Source organism: Bombus impatiens, unplaced genomic scaffold, assembly GCF_000188095.3.
Source record: "Bombus impatiens unplaced genomic scaffold, BIMP_2.2 scf_0142, whole genome shotgun sequence".
Classification (NCBI taxonomy): Eukaryota; Metazoa; Arthropoda; class Insecta; order Hymenoptera; family Apidae; genus Bombus; species Bombus impatiens.
Window position 1 is genome coordinate 1,021,385 of NT_176561.1, and position 10,293 is coordinate 1,031,677.

The following is a 10,293-nucleotide window of genomic DNA, read 5'->3' on the forward strand; positions in this document are numbered from 1 at the left end:
ATTTCCCCCCCCCCCCCACCAAAGATATGGATGCAGACACAGTGCATCATTATATGCAAAATTTGTTCTCATTTTTTTTTTCTTATTGATGTTTCAATAAAAATGTTTGAGGTGGATATGCCATGATAGCGTGCTGCTGATGTATAGGTCGGTGTGAAGTGCTGCTGTTTTTTTCTCATTAATGAGACTACGAGTGTCGGGATTTGAACCTGGTGTGGAAACATTCGTAACCAACGGTGCTAACCACTGCTCTGCAGTCGTCCGGTCGAGGATAAGGTCTTTGTGTAGCAAGCCACGGGACAGAAACCGTTGGAAGGTTTTGCTGTCAAGTGCCGCTACATATTTAATTGTTCTTATCTAAAATCTAAAATCTTCTACTTATCGGTTATATTCAAAATGCCCTAACTCAATTTTCATACAATTTTTACAATTGTAAGAAGTTCAAGCGTTCCGGACACCAATGACCATCGTGGCGTCACAGGAGAAACCGTGACCGGCCGTACATGACCAACGTGACAGTTAAAGTATTCACTGTTGATCTTGATGAATTCAAGCTACGGTATCTTATGAAATATTTATGTATTGTACAACTATTTTCATTGTTGAGAACTTAGTACGCATGTGTAAATATTTTAAAAGAATAAATATATAATTTAGATTACTATCACGATCAATCAGACGATGATAATTTGTGCTAGAAACATTTGTTAAATAAACGGTATGACGTTTACACGAAATAGCATTTCGATGCGTAGACCAGAATTTCCAATGAATCAGGAGAAAAGTTAAATTTATAAATACAGAAGCTTGTGCGGCGTTTGGCAAAGTATGGAAACGGTAGAGTATTGCCGTTGCGGTTGATAATATTGGTAACCGCATTTAAATGACGGACATAGTGCGGTTCTCCAAATAGGATACTTTTGAATTGTAACGCCAACATTGGCGGTACGTACTGACAGAAAGCGGAGTTTCTAATGGACACTTAACTTCAATTAAACTAAAATTCAAACTACGCGACGTCGATGTTAGTGACGCTGTTCCGCTAGTTATTATACTGGATCTAAATCGTGTGAACTAGCGCGAAAGGATACCACGAGCCAGGAATCGGACCGTGTCCGAAACGATTCATTACCAGCCAACTAAAAGTACCAGACTTCTGATACTCAGTCATGTTATATATGTTCTACCTCATTAACATGTTTGTTATGTAGCATTAAAGAGAAAATGCCTGTCTGTTTAATGCATTCGCGTGATGTTGATCAAATCTAATTATGTAACTTTATTTCATTTCACTTTATTTCAGTATTTTTTCATTTATATTTTATTTGCAATGCGTATGTATGATTCCTTGATATTTAGAAATTAGTTCGTATTAGAAAATTCGGTATTTTTGACGTTACATTAGATATTCTTATTCGTTATAGTCGAATATTAGAAAATTAATTAAAATGCAGGCGATTTGTGACTTTTATCGAGGAAAACTATATCATAAGCAATATCACAGTGTAGATATAGGTATAACAAAAGAAATTTTCCTTATTGCAAATTTTCACTAACTTTTAACTTGCCCTTTTGTCTAGGAATAGTATGTGCAAAATTTTCGAAACTTGAAACTAACTCAAATTAAATTAACTAAAGAGAGCGTACTTTAATATACATACATATACTGCAGGTACAACTCGTCTGCGTGTAATCGATTGAATCCCACCGACGCGACATGACGATATAACGCGGAATAATTGAAAATATTTCGCAGTGTCGCGAAAATCAACGCGCGAATCGATCAAATATTAGTAATCAAATGTACTGACGGCGAAAACACGAGCATAATGAACCGACTTGTTTGCTAACGTCGACGTAGCGCGTGTATTATTTACTCGTTAGTGTCATTCACAAATTCGATACGCACACGAAACGCACTGTGCCGTCCCCTTGCACGTTTCTCCAATTCATCGACATTAACGAGGCGTTTCGGTGTCAGCAGTGAAATTTCGCCGTGTTAGGGAGTTGTACGTCGAAAAATCCAAAATCCAAGCCGATTATCATCGACGATGGCGCCAACACTAGGTTTGGTGTACGGTGGTCAACCAGAAGCCAGTTCTCGTGGGTTGCAGTTAATTTGCGAAAATTCGCTGATACAGATTATTGTTTAATCCGGATGTTGAAATGTATCATGTTTGAGAGAATCCGGGAAATCGAAACTAGCTGTGTGAAATCAATAGCATTCGATTAAAAAACAAGGAAGAGATGATTGGGTTGAGAAATATCAGACTGCACATATTATCAACCAATCAGAACGTTAATCGTTCCGTCATCTTACGAAAACTATCTACCAAATCAATATTTGCAAGCGTGTCGAACATTTTACTGAATAGAGTCGTCTGACTAATATTTCTTTAGCGCAATCTTAGCAGGACAGCGCAGGAGCAAGGGAGATACTGTACCCTATCGCTCATCACCGCACGTTGCTATATCATTTTATTCGTATATGTGATAATATACAAGGCGTCCCAATATTGATGGTACAACCTAGAGGAGGTGATTGTACAAAATAGGACGAAAATATGGAATAAATTTTGTTCATTTGAAGCTTTGTTTTCGAGAAAATGGACTTTAAATTTCCTCCGAGAATTCGAGAGTCGAACATATCTATATGTGCAGCATGATGGCCAGCATTTTCATCAATTTTTGCATTAATAAAGTAAATTTTAAGAATTATATACTTTATTATTACTCATAAACCTATTGCATGTGGTTTGATCGTGATTTGTTTAACCAAATTCAAAGTCGACTCTCTCGAAAACGAAGCTTCGAAAGAACAAAATTTATTGCATATTTTCGATTTATTTTATCATGTACAATCACTCCCTCCATATTGTACCATCATAATTGGGACACTCTGTATAATGACAACTGTATTTCGGTCAATACGTGTGTTTATCTTTATGATTGCGTTGAGTCTGTCAGAAACAACCAATCGGATCCGCATTCCTTTCGCAAGATTTCCCTCTAGCAGTGCACAGTACATGTTATGTCAATCGAATTTGGAAACGATTATACTATTTCTTACTCTGAATAACACTATTAAATATTTCTCTTTCGATGAATTGTTTCTTCAACCGAAACCGAAGAATTGGAGGCTCGAAACGAATCAATGCGGTGGGAATTATCAACGAAACCGAAGTTATTAACGCGTTTCACGAGCTAGCAAGCAACGCAGCAGCCAGAGAGTGGCATCGACGAAAAGCAAACGTCATAATTGCCACGTAATTATGCGCATTTTAATTTGTAACTCGCCCCACCCCCTTCATCATAAACTCACCCCTTTTGCATCTCCCTCCTCGTTACTTTGTTCGCGGTGCGGTATCACGCGGACACCGGCGCGAAACGCGAGCAATCGCAGCAAATTACAATCATGGCTGTTTGACGTGCGTGAGAGTTTGATTTATTAATCATCAGCCCGCAACGGGACAGTTTCCCGAATATTTTCGCGCCGTCGCGCCCCGCCGTAATTTTCTCGCAGCCCGCGACCGTTGTAATTTATTCCCGCATGTTATTTGTCTCTGCATCACTTTCAGCCTTCTTTCTCTCTTCTTGTTTCTTTCTTCCAGCACTTGTCTATTTTATTTCCATGGTTCTAATAGCATTAGCTATTTTATACTTTGAATATATATTTTTTTAAGAAACTACGCATATGTTTTAATGTATAAAACGTTTGATATGCATCAACCTAATATGTATCTTTTTATTAGAAGTAGCAAACATTCTTGTCTTGAAATTCTTATTGTAAACTTTAGAATTTTCTGTTCTAAATAAATAATTTTATGGAAACAATACGTTTGTTCATTTGATATATCTATACATGTCACAGATCGATGTCTGTTGGAGCAGATATGGTGGTTAACATTTTCTGTTGGATAAAAATGATTGGAATGAAATCAACGCATTTCCACTTTTCAAACTGACCGATGGCGTTGGGTGATTTCGATATAGAAATCGAGAAAATTATCGCGAACGTTGGCGGATTCGAGTAGGTCTGGGTTAGGTAAGCGGAATCGTACCAACAGGCTTTCACGCGCACGAGCTGGACGCTGGTCCGATTTGAATACATAACTGGCCGGATATAAACGAGCCTATGAATAAAATTTAAATTCCAATCAGCGGCTGAACAATGCCACAATACCTGCGGTCGTCCGGTAGAAATCAAGTCGTATAATGCGTTTGGTGAATCTGCCTGTCTAGACATTGCGTTGTGGCGTTTATAATCGACGAAACTCCCACTATGTTCATATCTCAACTTCTAAAGAATATTTCATTTTTTCCCTTTTTTTTCTTCTTCCGAGTGATATTCTTGAGCCATAAACAATTCATGACGCATTTATTAAAATTAAAAACAATCAGTGAGAAGTTTACGATAAAATAAAATCCGGTTTTTCATTTCAAAGCATTTAAATAAGAACGAATACAAATATCAGCCATTTGCTTCTGATTAATTCGTTGTTATTCTGTATTTATGTTATAATTTTTTAATATTGTACGACATCTTTTCTCATTTTTATTCATAGAATATGTTAGACGGACTTTTTGTGTTTAAAAGAATTGAGACAGTCTGTATAAGATAAAGTTTTTCCAATTGAAAAGCACCCAATCAAGCGGCTCATCGGTTGCTTATAAATTCCATGTGTGTCCAGGGGACGAAATTCTAGTTATTTCTCTGGTTGTTTAACGATAACCGTGTTTCATACTAGAGACAGCTGCAATACAATACGTCGTCAAGAAGATTCTGGACATCTGTATTACAAGACCTTCTTTTTTCTTCTTCGACGTTTGCTTCAAATCCTCTATTGCGGCGTCGCTCGTGACTTATTCCAGACGAGTAAGGGTACGTATTTGGCATGACGTCAAACGTAGATATTAGGATTCCCAGGGGTGGATAGCCAAAGGGGCCAAAAGGAAACGGAAAAGAAAGAAAAAAAGAAAGAAGAACTATGTGGTACCCATTCGTGCGTCACATCCGTGACCAGCCTACCGGCTGCACGGGTCTTCGCAATCGTCAACCAGTTTCTTACGTGAAAGGTACCTTTAGTTTTCCAACACGTTAGTTTTTTCATTCTGCAACTTCCTTCTCGACGTTTTTCTATCGTAAACAGTATTGGATCCATTTATATAATGTTGCAAGATTGTTTGAAGTATCATTGTATTCTATGGTACCAAGAAAGGAATTTTTTGTAATACTGCAGCTTATGAGGGTATTTGAATACTTACCATTACAGTGTTAGTAAACTGAATAATGAATACTTATAATTACAGTGTTAATAAAGTTTCAGAAAGTTTCATATAAAATATGTAATATATTCATACAAATTTTCTACGGTAAGTATTAGAATATTTTCACAACTATGTATATATAATTTTCAAGGCTTAAAAAAATATTTAAGTATCTACTATAGAAAACTTTTATGAATACGTTATCTAGGTATTACGCGCATCTATCTGAAGCTTCTACTGTGATTACAATCTTATCAGTTGCGTCAGCAAGACGATTCTTCAGAATCCAGTGTCGCGTATATCGATCTCGAAATGATGGAAACTGCGAAACACCTTTAAACCTCCTCTATTTCCTTCTTGTTACCGTTGAACGTTCCTGATTCCTCTGTTCTAGAGGCGGAAGCGAACTCGTTTCTTCCTCCTCCTTTCCTTTCGATGTCGACAAGAAGGGAGGCCCTGCTGCCTCTTTACGAATTGCAAATTTTCGGCAAGTTTTCGTTAGGGAAATTCAGCCGACGGTGTTCACTGTATACAAAGTGGCACTAGAGGATAGAGTAGATAGCTGAGAGGAGCGAGGAGAGGAGTCTCGGATACGCGCTCCACGGTAAAAGCACAAATATTTGACGGGTAAATAGAGTGATACTTGATGCGGCGCTGGTTGGTTCAGAGCACAGCCGCTGCTGCTGCTACGTCTGACCCCAAAGCTCCCGTTGCTGATGTCGTCCCGTGTTGCTAACGTTGCTACTCGCAGCATCGTTGACGATAGTCGCGATACCAATTGTTTGGTTCGTTCAGGTTCGCTGTTTTAGGAAACGTTTTACAATCGGATATCTGGTTTGCATGATGGGATTTGTCGTGTTTCGGTAAATTGCAAACGTTAAGTTGCAAAGTTTGATTGTTCATCGCCGTATGGTCGTTGTGAAATCGTCTTAGTTAAATGACTATAACTTCCACATTTGGAATTGTGTTATACTGGAAGTCTGGTATACTTCCACATTTTGGAATTTCATTATCACTGTCACAATGCTCCAATATCGTGATTACATTGATACAGCTTAAAACAGACCCGAAAATATGTGAAAAGAGTACAAGATATCTGTTACAAGTATACATTTCACAGAGACAAAAGTGTTTAAATAATCAATTATTTATCAAATTACCTAAATATTCAATGCCACGATATTTAACACTTCTTCTATACTAAAGATTATCATATTCATACTGCAGGCTAATTCTTCAACGACAAACATGATGTAAAGCAGATTCGAAAATGGAATAGTACGTCGTCAGAGATAGAACGGTAACATAAAATTACAAATCTGTTGAACTCGATTCGCGATGTTCGCAAATCAGGAGACTGAATCGACAAGACCGGTTCGACGTGGCTATTCGTCAACCGGGAGAACCCTAACGTCTATCGCGCCACGATAAACCTGGAGCTTCGATTCCCTTCGTAGACTACCCTAGCCATTAAACACAATGCCGCTGCTATTATTCTTCACAGTGTTATTGAACGGGCCCCATTATCATCGTATAATATCGCGATATCTTTTCACCCCCGATGGGTGTGTCTACAGAATGGAGGAACTGCCAAATCGTAGCGGGCTCGTTTCGAGGCTCATATGCTTGGAACTTCGCCTAGAAATCCTTGGCAAACCTGGAGTTCACTCAAAATTAATAGTTTTTAAAAATATACTCTGAAACCATCGTACATCTATTCGACGTTCTATTCGAACGAAAAATTCTTATTAGTCTCATTCTTTTGGTCGAGTTTTTATTAGATCTCGATGTTACAAATTTAGATGTAACAGATAATTCGATTTAATAGTTTACTGAGTAATATCGTTACATTTATTGAATTCGGTCACTTGGATACGGTATGTTCCATTTTTTTTTTTTATTTGGATCCTCTTCCGTAATAATCTACCAATCAATGTAAGTTCACAATTATGCGATTTTACGTTACATAAAATACTGTAATATCGTAAAGTAATTTGAATTAGAGATCGGTTGAAATTAGAAAAAACCGTGTACGTTGTCCTTCTGTGGTTCGTTTATATTTAAGAGCGCCTATGCGACTACAGTCACCTATTTCTTACAGAAATATGAGAAAAATAACAAACAACGTTAGAGCAGAAGGACGGTTTTGTGTTTCAAGGAGAAATGACTGAGAGGTCAGAATATGCGAGTCGAAAAGTGAGAGTGTGCGAGTGTCAGAGTTGATCGAGACGTCGGAGAGTAGAGAGAGAGAGAGAGTGTGTGTGTGAGAGAGAGAGTATGTGTGAGAGAGAGAGTGAGTGTGAGAGAGAGAGAGAGAGAGAGAGAGAGAGAGTAGAGAGAGAGAGAGAGAGAGAGAGAGAGAGAGAGAGAGAGAGAGAGTAGAGAGAGAGAGAGAGAGAGAGAGTGTGTGAGAGAGAGAGTGAGAGAGAGAATGAGAGAGAGAGAGAGTGTTAGATTCGTTGTGAGGAGAGTTGCCAAATAACTGTAGAGTTATTTGATATAGATACGAGTATCGCATTTAGTTTCAGTTAAACAAACATCGTTTTCTGTCCAATTTATATTTGTATATTGAATTCAATATTAATAAATTGTAAGTAATCGGGAAAAAATTTATATCTTTAATTTCCACGATACTACAATACATTTTTGGGAAATTTAAAATGCAATAATATGCGAAAATATATACAATACGAAGAATAGAGTAACTCGTAAGTATCTGTAATTTTTAATAGAGTAATATAACCAAAAATTCTGCTCAGATTCTACTATAATTTTGATTATGAAAATATAAATTTTCTCAAATCCTGCAGTATAAATATGGGTACTTTTGCTTAAAGAAAAACTAAATTTCAATTTACGATCACTGATTTTCGGCGTCACGCTGAAATCTGCAATTATTCCAATCCACTTTAACCAACAACTAATTAATAATTTTAACCTCAAATGAATATTCAATCTAAAACTGTCAAAACCGCGCGTACATACCGGCTATAGTTATTCTTTCTAACATATGGTCGATGTTGCCTTTGTTAAGAGCAGCGATTTCCGCTTGCGGAATTCTTGCCAAGGTTTTCGTGTTTAATACGTCCCGATTCCTCTGGTGAACTCGGGCAAAGAGCTAACGAAGGTGGATGAACGTCCCTGGCCAGTGGGTAAAATGACGGAGCAGCTCTCTCTCTTTGTCTGGCATAAGATAAACAGTAGCCAATTATAAATTCCTCGTATGCAAATCCTCGGCAGTGAAGCGCCTACCGTTGCTTCCTTCCTTCCGTGTGCGCGCTCAAGAACCGGAAGAGACAGCGCTGTGTCGCGAACAGTACGACGAAACGAACGACGAAGGACAGAGACGATGACGACGACGATCAAACATCGAGACGAAAGACTCTGTACGCAGATGGTGAGATATAGTGAAATTCGTAACAGAGGAAACGAGAAGGAAAGGCAAACCCCGAGAAGAAGGAACACACAGAGGGGATGATAGGATGAAAAGAGGTGGAGGTGGAGGTGGGCCTGATTGGCGGCGGCGTTAACTGGGAAAGCTAAGCCAGTAGTCAGCTCGTCGCTGCTGCGTCGTCATCCGTGTGACAACTTATAATTTGATAGAAACCCGCTTCGTACTGCGCTTGTACCAGTTGGATACCCATCCTCGTTCCGCATGCTACCTCTTCAACCCCCTTTTGCTTCCGTCATCCAGTTATCCCGTACCTAATACCTAATACATGTGTACGCAAACATATGACACGTATGTATTTTTAACACTTTATGTATCGAATTACACGATTTTTATTGTAGATGTTTTAAGACAATTTTAATAATACACACACTCCTTACAATGTGCATTCTTTGTATGCCATGTTTTCTAAAGTCACATTGTTAAAGATTGTTATCAGTTTGTAATACATGTTTACATTAGGTTGTTCGAAAGGTGTCTATCTTTTACAGGATGCATCTTTATACAAACATGAGACCTAATCTGTCGAACGTTGTGATCTTTATTTTGATAGAACAAAATGGATCATACGTAATTTCATAAAATAATATAAAACGGAAAATGTTGTGCATCCATTATTTCCTTATAAAACGAAAGAAACTTCTCGGGCGACCTAATATTTAGAATGTTTGAGAAGTATACAGAATAAAAATTGCATTGGATAGAAAACGATGGTGTAACTTAAGATTTAAAAGGTTAATTGGATTGATTGTATCGCGATGTTTGCACTGGGATGACGCTAGTTTCGAGGAGTTAGTCGACTGACTGCGTCCTCGTGCGATTCAACGCGATTCGCGTAGATATTCAGACGACGATTTATTATGCATGTAAGTCGATCGTCGGCGAAGGAACTTTTCCAAGACTTCGCGTACACGATTTGCAAAAGATGAGGCTGGACGAAGGATATCGCGAAGAACACGCGGTTAGATCGCGGAATCTTGATGAGAATCCTGAGGTTTGTGTGCTCTGGACTTTTTGGTAGTTTAATGAAACATTCCTTTCTTTATAGTGTTATCTCATTACTAAACTACGACTATCCATGCAAATTTTTGTGAACGCAGCTGAAGTAACAGAACATTTAGGTATTTCCATTTCGCCAAAGTTAGAATCGATTCAACAAGCTTCGTTAGCTAAATCATCTGAGAATTGCAAATTTGAGTGTGATTTTACACTTACGAGACGCATTGTAGTTACATTTCACGCAAGTTAGGACCGCGACAGCTACCTTCACTAACAAAATCATCCAGTCAATATCTCATCGTTCTCTAGGAAGCTGGATTTCATCGTCTCGAAGGGTGTCTGAAAGATAACCGAATTCCGGAGACCATCGAGCCGGACCGTTTGTAGGCGAACGTGTAAATTCACGGGCGATATAGTGGCTGTGATACTACGTTCTACGAGATATGTTCTCAAACGAATGCCGTTGTAGAAAGAGACAGTCCCTACATCGTTGGTGGAAACGCGAGGAGAGGAGAGAAGGAAGGGAAAACGTTGTGCACGCTACCGTAACTTCGCGTCACGGCCGGTGAGCTTCA